The 12,435-nt window shown below is 40.9% G+C and overlaps 3 long non-coding RNA genes across 3 annotated transcripts; 2 read left to right on the top strand and 1 right to left on the bottom strand.

The window, feature by feature from the left end:
- On the bottom strand, window positions 5,357–6,713 carry LOC109728820. Its single transcript, XR_002221116.1, has 3 exons — window positions 6,612–6,713; window positions 5,485–5,520; window positions 5,357–5,403 (listed from the first exon to the last, which is right to left on the bottom strand). It is a non-coding gene; the product is annotated as an uncharacterized LOC109728820 (long non-coding RNA).
- LOC109728605 lies at window positions 9,476–10,240 on the top strand. Its single transcript, XR_002221036.1, has 2 exons — window positions 9,476–9,936; window positions 10,112–10,240. It is a non-coding gene; the product is annotated as an uncharacterized LOC109728605 (long non-coding RNA).
- On the top strand, window positions 11,505–12,118 carry LOC109728604. The gene is made up of 2 exons (XR_002221035.1): window positions 11,505–11,782; window positions 11,984–12,118. It is a non-coding gene; the product is annotated as an uncharacterized LOC109728604 (long non-coding RNA).

The following is a 12,435-nucleotide window of genomic DNA, read 5'->3' as shown; positions in this document are numbered from 1 at the left end:
TAGTATATATATATATATATTATATAATATATATATATATATATATATATATATATAGTTAACAGAGGCGAGCCGCCGCTGCCGCCGCGTCCCCACGTCCGCCGTCGCCGCCGCCGTGTCCCCCACGTCTGCCGCCGCTGCCCACGTACCCTGCCGCCGCCACCCAAGCCCGCTGTTAGCCATCGCCGCTGCCGCATCCCCGCCGTTTCCGCTCGGCGCCGGCTAAGCCCAAGCCGAACGCAGCCCGAGCCGCTCGACCCGCTGCCGCCGCTGTGTCCATCGTCAACGACCCAAGCCTCCACCCGCTTGACCCGCTGCCGCCTGCCCCCGGCTCCACCACTGTCAAAGACTTCAAGCCCTTTCCTTAATTTCGTCCGCTCTTCTCTCTCTCCGGCAGCACAACGCGGCCCGAGGGGTGCGGGGGAAGTTTCTGGCGCGAGACAAAAAATATCTTCTCCTCGGGGGTTCTCGGCCGTCCGTTTGATCCTGCGCGGAGGACTTGCTTTCCAAGCATAGTCACGCGCGGTGAGATCACTGCGTCACGTTCTGGGTCGGGCTAGGGGTCGAGACCGGGTCGGAAACGTTCCTCGTTTTTAATTAGAACGTCACCTGGGTACGAATTAGCTTAATTTGGACCGCGACTTAACTCGAGCTTCTTAGAATGGTGCGATTGGCGATGCCCTAAATCTTGAAACTTATAATAATAATAATGGCTAAAATATTAAAAAAGAAATTTATAAATATCCACTGACTTTAAAATTTTTATATTTTATTTTCTTAAAATTTAAAAATATTTTTAAATTATGCCGCTAATTGGAAAAAAGAAATAGTCAAATTGATCTTATATACTTGCTCTAAGAAAATAAATAAATAATAATATATAAATATATATATTATATAAATGTTTTAATATATTTTATTATTTAAAAGAATTTTTGGTATAAATTATATGAAATAGATGAAACAATTAAAAAAAAGTCTGGCAGAAGAGGGTTAAGTGCATTAATTTTGAAACTTGAGAGATAAAAATATAAATTTTTGAAAAATCAAAATGCATGTTTATATGTTTGGAAATCTTGGGCTTTCACACTTTTCTTACAACTGGCTCTCTCTCTCTTCCCTATTCTTCTACAGCTCTCTCTCTCTCTCTCTCTCTCTCTCTCTTCCCCCCATCTGGCGCTACTCCTCTCCTCTCTCTCCCTCTCTTTTTCTCTCTTCTCTCTCTCACTTTCTCTCTTTCTTTCTCTCTTTCTCTCTCTTCTCTCTCTCTCTATTTCTCTCTTTCTCTCTTATCTAATCATTAATTTAAAATCAGTTCTGCAACTTTAGTTTTTTAATTAAAAAAAATTATTTACAGAATGACCAATATAAATTTGGCCAATTTGCATAAAATTCACTTATTTTGGGCTTTTGGCAAAATGGCCACTTTTTCGTTTTTGCAAATTCGGTCCGCTTTTTCAGCAAACTGACCAAAATACCCTTATTACTTTTCTCTTTCCTCTTTCTCTCTTCTTTTCCGTTCTCTCGTTCTTTTTTTTTTCCGCGGAAAAAAAAAAAGCGAAGGCCAGGCGGAGCATTTTTTTCTTCTCTTTTTCTTTTTCTTCTCTTCTTTCCTCTCTGCTGGAGCACCTTTTTTTTTCCCCTCTTCTTTTCTTCTTCTTCTTCTCTTCTTCCCTCTAGTGACCGGCTGTTCGAGTCTGGCTCCACCCAGCCAGTACGCACCCGCCTCTGCAGAGAACGAGACCGGCTGCGGCCCGCGTCTGCTTCTTCGGCGCCACAAGCCCGACGACTCCACGCGTAACAAACCCTCCCTCGCCTCCGTCTCCGCGGCACTCGCCCTCTCCCTCCCCTCGCTCCTCTAACGACGCCGGCCGCCCCGCGCCGCATCCTCTTCCACAGCAGGCAGCAGCTGCGCGCCGCCGTCGGATCGTCATCTCGCTCCTCGTGGCTGCGCCCGGCGGAGCTCACCCGCAGCTCGCTCGCGGGCGCGTGCACCGTTATGGTGTAATTACACCATTACCCACTAATGGTGTAATGGTGTTTTCCACCATTAATGGGTGTAACCATCTACAACCATTAATGGTGTAAATTACCAACGCATTCAAAACGCGGTGTTAATAGTGTAATTACACCATTAGATGGTAATAATGGTGCACCATTACACATTATGAGAAGAACCGGCCAGCCAGGACAGCGACGCCCGCGCAGGCTCGCCGGATCGACGTGGCCCTCCTCCGCGGCGAACGTGCGAGGAGGAGGGAGGCTTGGCGGCACCGCTGATCTCGAAGCCGGCCGACCCAGACCTCCCCGCGCCTCCGTCCGACCCGAAGCCCGCAAGCCGCCGCGTGCACCGGCCCGTGCGTGCGCGGTGCCCCCCGAGCTCCGCGGCAGAGCTCGGCTCGGTGGGGGCAATCGCGCAGGCAGAGCTTCAGCGCGTGCTGCGCCGCCGGACCCGCCCCTCGTCTTGCCCCCCCGCGGGCCCGCCGCGGCCTCGTTCGTCGGCGGCGCCCCCCGCCGCCGCCGGCCGCCTCGAGATCCGCGGGCTGGCGGGATGACACCGCGGGCGTCTCGCCTTCTTCTCGCCTCCCAAACCGAGCCAGCGTCTCCTCCCCCGCCCCCGCCCACTGACCGCGGCGCCTCCCGGTCGCACCTACGGTTCGCCCGCCGCTCGCCGCCGCGGGGGCGGCGTCGCGAGGGACGGATGCTGCGGACAATCCGCGCATCGCGTGGCAACTACGGCCGACGCGGACCGTGCGGTGAGGGAGAGCCCCGTCCTCCTTCGCCCCGCTTCTGGTTTCTGCTTCTGCTTCGGCTTCGCTGCTGGGTCTGGGAAGTCGAGACGATGGTCGAGGGAGGATCTGGGAGAAGTTCGGAGGACATGGTCGGAGGGAGGGAGGAGGGGCCAGTCTCCAGGGGAGCGGTGGATATTCACTGCGGAGGCGCCACCGCCCGGCGGCCGGACCGAGACCATGCTTCACTGCGGCGGCGCCGGAGCTCCACCCGCGGAAACTCTCGCTCGCGGGCCGCGGCACCGGTTGGAATGTGTAATTTAGCACCATTACACCATTAATGGTGTTAATTGGTGTAATTACACCATTAACGGTTAATGATGTAAGATGGTGTAATTAACGACCATTAACGGTTAAATGGTTACACCATTAAATTGTGAATATTCACCATTATGGTGTAATGGTTACCACATCATTAAATGGGGTGGTAATTTCACCATGTAATGGTTAATGGTGGCACCATTACACATGTTAATTGGTGTATTACACCATTACACACCATTAATGGTGTAATACGTGCACACTTACATCATTATGATCCGAGAAGAAGCAGCCGCACACGCCCCGTGCCCGCTCGGCCGCTCGCGTGCACGGCCCGCGTGCACCAATTACACCCATTACGGAAGAAGAAGCGTCGGAGATCGCGACGGCGGCCAACGCCGCCGAGCGAGCACTGGCAGTGGCGGACCGCCGCCCTCGACTGCTGCGCGACGTTCTCGGCTACGGGAACATCCCACCGCTCCACGCTGGAGACGCCTCCGGCGCTGCCCACCCTCGCCGCGGCGCTCGCGATCGCTGGTGCGACTCCTCCCTGCAGAACGCGCCGGGTGAACACTGCTTGGCGAGGCCGGAAGTCGCCGTGGCGCGCCCCGTGCTCTTACAGGAAGAAGAAGAAGAAGAAGAAGAAGAGGAAAAAAAAAAGTGCTGTAGCAGGAGGAAGAAGAGAAGAAAAAGAAAAAGAGAAAAAAAAAATTGCTCTGCCTGGCTTCGCTTTTTTTTTTCCGGCGGAAAAAAAAAAGAACGACGGAGAACGCAAGAGGAGAGAAAAGAGAAAGTGAAAAAGTAATAAGAGTATTTTGGTCAGTTTGCTGAAAAAAGCGGACCGAATCTGCAAAAACGAAAAAGATTGCCCGATTTTGCAAAAGCCCAAAATAAGTGGATTTTTTATCAAATTAGCCTATAATATTTAGTCAAAATTTTAATAAAAGTATTAAATAATTCAACCCTATAAATATTAAAAGTTAAAAAAATATTAATTAACAAATTATTTTTTAATGTATATAAGACTATTTTATAATTTGTATACTTTAATATTTTTTATTTTAATTTTTAATAATTATATATTTGAATTAGTTGAAATATTATATACCCGTTCGCAGACGGATCCTATACTAAGTGAAACTAATATTTGTATACATTCTGATATGAAACAACCTGAACAAGGGCAGACGGTAGACGTGCTATTGTGAATCTTCACAAAATATTTCACTTTTGTGAGTAATAATTTAATACGAAGAAGGGGGTTTCTGTGGTTCTATGAACAAGAAATGAAAAGTAACTCCTGCATATATATTTCTGTACATGAATTAAACTCCCCGCAGCCAACCACAGGGAGGAAGAAATACGACTCGTTTATCTGCGCTTCGAATGGGAGGGACAGCAAAGTGCGACGATGAAGAAATGATCTAATGCCAATTAGAGTAGATCACCCTCATATACATGCATCAACATTACGATAAAAATTGTTGCTTGCAACTTCACAGTCCTTAAAAGTAGTGACACTTTCAATTGGACCGAATTCCTGATTCCACTGCTCGAGCTCTCTCGCCACTTGCTCTTCTGCAAGCTTGGTCTACATGACCGTCATCGCTTTCTTAAAATCTTCAAATCTTTAGTGGTCTCACCTGAAAAAAGATGCAAGCCGATATTTTTAAACTTGGATTTACCTGTCCGTGTTAACAATATAATAGATTTATCGATCCAACAAAGTGGGACATCTCTGTTTTGTATAAAGCAATATAAATACTGGCCTATTTTTAACTTTCCTAATAAGGCACTCTGAGAGTTAATTTGTAAGGTGCCTTTTTTCTAAGGAATCACCCAAAGACCAGTGGAGAACACCAACAGCACAATAAGCACAATAGCATCAGAGGATTTAAGCCCCTCATTATTATAAAGAAACAACAACACAACAACAACAACAAAGAAAAAAGAAATAGGAGCCACTAATAATTCATGCTTTAGTAGGAGTCTAAATCAACAGTGTGTTCGCTATCCTTCAGAAGTTGAGAAGAAAACTAAAATGAAGTAACATCGCTGACTGGAGGAGATTGTTAAAATGAACATGAAAGAACAAAAGGAGCATTTAAGTCAATTCTCCATGATGGGTGATAGTTCGCACTACAAAGCAAGTTAATGTAACTTCTCACAATAAAAAACCTTGAGAAGGAGAAGAGTAATAATTTCCTAATTTGGTTCAGAGAATCACCAATTAGCGGAATAGATTTGAGTGGTCACCTGATTGCTTTTTATGTAAGAATGTGCTGAGACCGAGTTCTCTGATTGGCATCATGCAGCTTCTCACACAAAGCTTGCAAATCACTTCCCGAGTATCCTAATCATACAAACAGTTCGATTGAAAAGCACTTTAAAAAGGTTAATCGATAGATCAGTAATGTACTGTAGAATATACTACCTTCGGTCTCCGTGACAAGTCTTTCCATATCACTGCCTGTAAGAGAGAGTTCTTCCATGAGAGGATGATTCTAGCATCTAAAAAAGCTCATGTTCTAACAAAGGTTTGAAATCTGAATGCTTGTCATGTGAGATACACTGCTCCATTTCATTCAGCAACAATACAACATAACTGACTGAAACAAATGGCTATTTATATTATTGAGATTTTCTTCACACATTTTTCCTTTAGCAGCAATGAAACAAAAGCAATCCAAAATGAGAAGTGTCTCAAATGCTGGTTTCTTGAAAAATTGATTTTTATATCATTTTCAAAACGCTCAAAACTCCCTGATAGAACACCGGCTACATCGCATTATTTTGGTATTTCTCCGAACACTAAACATGTACATGCATGCAATATTTTGAGGTTAACTTACAAATACTTCCAGGATTAATTCCTCTCACTGGCCGTTTAAAATATCACAAGGATGTCTTTGAGAACTTTCAACCCTAACATAATAGGTCTATCTCATCCTTTCTTCACGAAAGACTATTTCAGACAAAACCAAGTACCTAATGCTCTTCAACCAGGTAAAGAGGGCTTCATGGAGAAATAATGCGCAATAAACCAAAATTTAAAAAAAAAACAAACAACAAAGTTCACAGAAAGTTAGCAGAAAGCATTGACAAGTATAATTTCAGACAAGATATTTAAACGGTTTTAACTGTCCTCTATGCAGATTTCATAATGAACGATGAAAGAATGCTGAATCAGTGAATAATCCACATAAAAGGATCACAACTGTGTCCGTGGGTGCCTTTCATGCTCACCCACTTTCATGCGTGTTTACAACTTTACATACATGTTCGCAAACATCGGCAAACACTTCCAAAGCCTTGTTTGTACGAAGCCCTCTGATCAATTAGAACTGTTATACGCTTGTAGCCAACATTGTATCAATGGAAAATGCCGATGGCAAGAATAACAGTTTGAAAAAAGTACATCCATTTTTAGAATACAAACAATGGAAAGACAAGACAAAAAAAGCAATTCTAAGTGAAACTGTGGCATGAGTATTAGTAGTTCTCACTCAAAGCAGTAAAATTTCATCGCAAAAGAAATGACCAGTGAACTCTGCTACTTACTGGGCAATGAAAATGCTTGTCCTTTAAGTTGCTTTTTCAGAAGTAGCCTTCGTACACTTGCATCCGGTAATGGGATATATATTCTCTTCACCTAGTTTGATGTATTCATAAATATAAAACAAAAAAATCAAGAATACTTGTCCAAAAAACAATGCTTGATGAACCTTAATAATGACCGTAATAACGAAACTAAGTAAAACAAGATACAAGCCTCGCTGATACTTATAATCATTTTTTTCGTTTATAAACGAAACAATATTGTAAAATAAGAAGTAAGGCCTTCGCCTAGTAGTGTAGCCTTTTTCCTTTTTGTTTTTTGTAACCATTAAATTCTTTTGTGATTAGGATGTGCCAGTAGCTCTAATCTACTCTTGTTGTAATTGCTGCTTGCAATGCAATCAGTTGGTTGCATTAAGGCATTTTCTTCGAAAAAAAACATAGATGCTAAAAAAATGTTACAAGCTAAGGGCCTATTTGGATGCCTAGTAAAAGATCGCCGAGAGTTAAAAAAAAAAAAGATTCATTAGATTGATGCATCTCAAGAGAACATAGAAAACTTACTATGATAATGTTTGGATCAACATGTACATTCTATTTTTTCTGCATTGAGCACATGTCCTCACCGTCAATCTGATGGCACATCCGTGTTCAATTCGAACAGGGCAAAGAAACGTCACCCTAACGAAAAAGGGATGTGACGGAATTGAGAAAGAGAAAAAGCTACAAATGAAAAGATCTTTTCAAGAATAGTCTACAGATGACACCCGGTGAGACCAAAGAGGCAAAGGTCATCACGTGAGCCAGGCCCAGTCAACGCAAGAGTTTATGGACTCTAGAGACTAGGAGGGCGCAAACTACCTTCACTGCATCATTGAAGCAGGTGGCGCAGGCCGTCAAATTTCTTGGGCAACGCGAAGATGAGGAAGACAATGAGAAGGCTGAGGATGGAGCAGGAAAAGAGAAAGGGTACAACTTGACTGGGGAGGAGGAGGGGGAGAGGAGAGAGATGGCAAAGTGGGACCTTGCAGAGATGCCCAATGGAGAGGAAAAAGAAAAAAAAAGAATAAAGACTGTCGTGCTTGAGGAAGTGGAACCAACTCTCTCCGTTTTCAGAATTTTCGAGCTTTGGAGCAGAGTTTTTTCCCTCTATTTTTACAGATTTTGCTTCAATACCGGTATTGTTGGGGAAAACCCGCAATGAAAAATCCAATTGTGATTAGAATACTAAACTAGTTTTGTGATAGAAATAAATAAAACAGCACCTTACTGATAAACGCTAAAATCCAAATAAAGATTTGATCTTTCCGGAAGCGTGCGAGTCACTATCCTAAGACTATTCCGTCCTTTCATGGGGATTAATTGAAACAACGCAAGGCACGACCGGAATTCCTCCTACGAGCACGAATGGCGAAAGAGGTTGACGGAGACTCTTTCAACACCCAGCGATAAAAGAAAAAAATGAAGTGGATGAAACTAATAAAAAGAAGAATTAAAATATTACTCTTGAACAAATTATATATAACAAACCGCTCTCAATCATATATATAGGTATATATACACATGAAAAACCCTCAGAGATAATTCCGCCCATACATCAATATAAAATATTTATATTGATGTAATTTATCTCTTCATATATATATATATATAGCTCCCATCTCCTTCTTCTTCACTTTTTTTTATTTTTTTATTTTTTTTAATGTAATGTGCAACTGGGTGTGAACGATCCGCTCTCGCACCGCCCGCCCCTCCGATCGTCTACTCTGAGCTATTTATAGAGCTTTGGAGGGGGTATGAGTGGGATGACATGAATTTTGTAGAGAGAGAAAGAGAGAAATAGAGAGAGAGGAAGAGAGAGAAAGACAAAGAAAGAGAGAAAGAGAGAAAGAGAGAGAGGGGAAGAGAGAAAGAGAGGAGCACCGCCTGATGGGGGAGGGAAGAGAGAGAGAGAGAAAGTGTGGTAGTTGAAGAGAGAGAGACAGCCTTAGAAGAGTAGGGAAAAGAGAGAGAGAGAGAGAGAGAGAGAGAGTCAGTTGTAGAGTTGGATAAGAGGTCTGTCGCCACGTGGAATGGAGAACGGAGAGGTATGCCACGTGGGTCTTGGAGAATGTGTCAAATAGTATAATTAAAAGATTCCTTGATCTCAACGCCCTTGATTGCTTTTGAGCTTTCTTCTTTTGAGAACACTATCAGGATACCTGCTAGTTTGTATATATTCCTGTTTTCATACTGAGTTTAAATTCCACTGTAAAGCGGATGCGTGTTTACAGAGTTTGGGAAGTTGACATCAATAAGGGAATGTTTGGATTGATGAAGCTCGAATGTGGGTGTAACTCAAGTGCAATTAATTTTTTCTCAAGTCAATATCTACTGTTAGTTGTTTGTTTTGAGGGAAGTCGCCTGTCTAAAAGTGAAATGTCCTTGTTGTTTGTTTTGCTAAATCTTATCCTGTTGTAAGTGTGTTTCGGTGTTGTTAGTATTTGTTTCACCATAACTTGCCTTGTCTTAATGTTTTGAAAAATGGCCGGTCACCAGTTTTATAAAATAAAATGAAGTAATTTTGATCAAATAAATTAAAAATTTTATTAAATTTATAAGTAATTTTATCAAATTTTAGTGACTGTAACAGTTCGTAAACAATAAAACTAGAACAAATAAAACAATCAGCGATTAATAAAATCAGTAAATTGAATTAAAATGTAACTTAACTAATTATATAATAACGCAGATAAAAAGGTTAACATGTGAGAGGGTCTTATATTTTTTCGAAAGAAATCTAATTAAGTGGTCCGCTACAAGCTGACGTGGCGCGACACTAATTCATCTCACGCACTAATTAAGTAAAGGTTCTCATAATACGAGTCGGACTGGGACCAACAACGTCTCTCTCTCGCTCTCTCTCTATATATATAAATGGGTTCGCGATTAAATCGCCTCGACGCGCCCAGTGACCCTCTCCTCTCTCTCTCTCTCTCTCTCTCTCTCTCTCTCCCTCCTCGCAAAGAAATTAAAGAAGGCGACGGTTGAGATCGAGAACGGGTTTCCTGTTTTCTTCTCCGCCGCATCGTCCCATCGCGATCTCAACGACGAGCTCCTCCCCTCAGAATCGCTCTTCCTCTTTTTTTTTCTTTTTTTCTTCTTTTTGGGGTTCTCTGTATAGCTTTGTCGCATTTGATTTGCTTATCTTTGCTATCTTTTTCAAGTGCAGGTTCTTTTCTGGGTTTTATATTGTTGCTGACGGACTGCGGCTTCTTCTACTTCGTCGGAGGAGAGCGAAATCGCATCTCGTCGCCCTCAAGGAACCGCCGGATCTTCCTATGAGGACGTGAGTTATCATCCCTCCGATCCCAATTCGCGTTTTTTCTTTTTTCTTTTTTCTTTTTTCAATTGGGTTTCTTCTGATTCTTTTACGGAACCTTTGATCTCTATGTCCTCTTTATGGTACTGGTTTTCTTGAGCGAAGTGTCTGATTCTTTTTCGGTGGATGTGATGCCCATCAGGTGTTTGTGTTTTTGCTACACAGGGTGGGTGTTTGTTGTTGTTTTTGGAGGAGAAGGATTATTTGATCTCTGTATATGCATCTTGATTTGCGAACTTTAAATATAAAATTGGTTTCTTTTCGATTTCAATTTTGGGGTTTCTTCTAATTCTAGTTTTTCCAAGTTTGTATCTTCATGTGTGATTCTGGGCATTTGGGTCCCTCGGTTTTGATTTTCTTGAAGAGCGGCATCTGATTTCCTTTGCGAGTGAATGATATGCCCACTAGGTGTTTGTGTTTTGGCTTATAGGATTCCCGTTTTGCGATGAACGCAGATCAGGTTTTTTCTATTGTTTTTGTAAGAAGGAAGCCAGTCAATCAACTTTTCCTTTTCTATCTTCTTTTGCAGAATATCAATGTGAACTTTCCTGTGAATGTTGTATGCGCTAGATCTTTTTTCAATGTTATTATTAACGGTTCTACCTCAATTTATTTATTTATAAATTATTTCTTTATTTAGTAATTTACTTATTTATTTATTTATACATTACTACTTGTTTACCTTTATTTATTATTATTTATTTATTTATTTATAACTTATTTATGTTTTTTTTTTTATAAATTATTTAATATTTATTTTATATCAGCTTACTACTTTATTTATTTATTCATTGATTTATGATATTTGACTAATAACTTATCTATTTGATTCAACCTATTTTATTATTTTCTAATTTGATTTATTTTTGATTAATGATCTGTTTACGCATGAAAAAAAGGAGGATGTAATAACTTGTACTATTTATTCAACTATTCCCTTATTTTATTTATCTGACTTTTTATAATTTACTATTTTGCTATGTATTATTAACTCGATCTAATATTTTAATTTGTTCACGTTACTCTGCTTTTTATTTATTTATTGTGGATTTGTTGTACTTTTTATTGTTTATTATCTATCTTATTTATACATCCTATCTATTTTTGTATGTATATATTTTATTATTTTATATTTTACACTGAGTTATTTAGATTTAATAATTATTAATTATTATTATTTTTTATTAGTTTTCATATTTATTCATCATTTGTTTACATGTTTTATTTAGTTTGTTATTTATTGTTTGTTTACATTCCGTTTGTTTTATTTATATTGTTTTATGGTTTGTGTTTTGTTATTTATTATACAATTAATCTATTATTCGTTTAATGATGTATTTCTTTTTTATATTTTATGATGATTTAAGTGTGTCGCTTCAAGTGAGGTGAGTGACACACTTCGGAGAATTAATTATTGTATTAGCGGGTAAGGTTCTAGAATCCATCCATTCGGATCGGACGCAAACGGCCTTGTATATTTTCACGGAGATAATTACCAAATTGGGCCGTCGTTAGTTTATTGAAGCCTTAGCCAGGTTCGCTACGTCCTAACTCACAGAGGTCTCTTTCTTCTCCATTGCTTTTGTCCCATCGCGATCTCAACGACGAGCTCCTCCCCCTCTGAATCGCTGCTTCCTTTTGTTCTCTGTTGCGCTTTGTCGTATTTGATTTGCTCTTTGGGCAATCTATTTTAGGTTCTTTTCTGGGTTTTTTTGATTGCTACTTCCACCTCATCGCCCTCGGAGCAGTAGGCTGAGGCTGTATTACTACATGCCTTCGCAATGCACCTTCTCACCAATCTTCCTATGAGGACGTAAGTGATGATCCCTCTGATCCCCACTTCGCGTTGTTTTCAATTGGGTTTCTTCTGTTTTTCCCAAAGTTTGTATCTTTTTGCCCTCCTTAGTAGGCTTCTTGGGTGCCCTCGGTTTTAATTTCTTGTGTAAGCATTCGATTCCTTTTTGGCGAATGAATGATATGCCATTCATTAGGTGTTTCTGTATTTGCTTCACAGGGTGTTTGTTTTCGGAAGAGCATGATATCCTTGTCAGGTGTTTGATTTCTGCGTATGCATCTTAATTTGGGAAGTTTAATGTAAGATCTTGATTAAAGAAGGTTTAATATGAAATTGTTTTCTGTTGGATTTCAATTGGGTTTCTTTTTATTTTCCCAAAGGTTGTTTCTTTACATCCACTTCAGGCTTATTGGGTGCCCCTGGTTTTGATTTCCTGTAGTAAGTATCTGTTTTCTTTTCGGTTAATTTTATGCCCGTTACGTGTTTGATCTCTCCATATGAATCTTGATTTGCGAACTTTTAATGTAAAATTGGTTTCTCTTGGGTTTCAATTGGGTTTCTTCTAATTTTTCCCATATTTGTATCTTTATGTCCTGTTTGGGCTTCCGGGGTTCCCTTGGTTTTGATTTCTTGAAGCGTGCATCTGATTCCTTTGCGATGAATAATATACT

Source organism: Ananas comosus, linkage group 24 (assembly GCF_001540865.1).
Source record: "Ananas comosus cultivar F153 linkage group 24, ASM154086v1, whole genome shotgun sequence".
NCBI classification, from domain to species: Eukaryota; Viridiplantae; Streptophyta; class Magnoliopsida; order Poales; family Bromeliaceae; genus Ananas; species Ananas comosus.
The sequence above is the reverse complement of the archived record's forward strand: the minus strand, read 5'-3'. Positions and strand labels throughout refer to the sequence as shown.